Here is a 1,129-nt window from a genome sequence, read left to right on the forward strand (position 1 = left end):
TAATAGAATTAATAGAATAAATTTTAAAATAAAAAGAAAATAAATCATTTTTGTTGTACACTAGAGTGAAACAAGTATTGCTCCACAAAAGTTAATAATGAAATAATATTATTGAAAAATTCAACAATGCGATCTTCCAGTAACATATATAATATCAACTTCCGATAACATAATATCATGAGTCATGCATATTCATATGCATAATATTAAGTTTTCTGTTTCTGTTTCTTTTTTTTTTGGGACTCTGCAAATAGAAAAACTTAAACATTCTTTCTTACCTCTGGTGCGGGCATCTTAAGCATCATCACCAACTTCTCCTTTCTTCTCAAACTTCTTCTCCACCTCTCTTTTATGTGACTTCCTTTTCTTTAACCCTCTTTATTATTTCACCATCTCACACTACCTATTTACCCCCTTTCAATTGATCCATCCAACTACTTATCAAACTGCTATAAGCCACTGCTCCATATTACCATATATAGTCCATATAAAACTGGAATGATTACTATAGTGCCTAAAAAGTAAGGTTTAACTTAATAAAAAATTAAAAATTAATATTTAATTTAAAAAATACAAAAATAAATAGTTTTTAAATATTTAAAATTTATTGTAAAAAATAAATTAAGTAAAAGGTGTAGAAAACAAAAAGTGTAGCTATGGAGATATCTACAATTTATTGGACTTAATTATAATTTATAAGAAGTATTATCTTACCGAAAGAAGTAAGCTAAGGGTTTTGATTATGAGAAAGTTCTAGAAGACTCTCAAAGTTTAGTAGCTAATATATTCGATCATCAGTGAAGAATTAGAATTAAATAAGGATACAAATAATTAATAAGGCCACCAAAGATTTTTGGCTTTGATATTAGATTATACATTAGAGTACCGCCGGTAAGAGATAAGCTAGATTGTCGTTGGCCCTATAATAAATTCACCTTTTTAATTTGAAAGACATCCACCAAGACCCTTCTTTGTATACTTATATACATAGTAACTAATATATGGCAATAATATTTTGTTTAGACAATGGTTTAGGGTACAAGCTAACATCTATATAGATGAAGCAGGCCAGGATGCCCAACTCCAAATTTAGGCACTTTAAAATGTCTAAGATGTTGGGAGTCTAATA

Source organism: Arachis ipaensis, chromosome B09 (assembly GCF_000816755.2).
Source record: "Arachis ipaensis cultivar K30076 chromosome B09, Araip1.1, whole genome shotgun sequence".
Classification (NCBI taxonomy): Eukaryota; Viridiplantae; Streptophyta; class Magnoliopsida; order Fabales; family Fabaceae; genus Arachis; species Arachis ipaensis.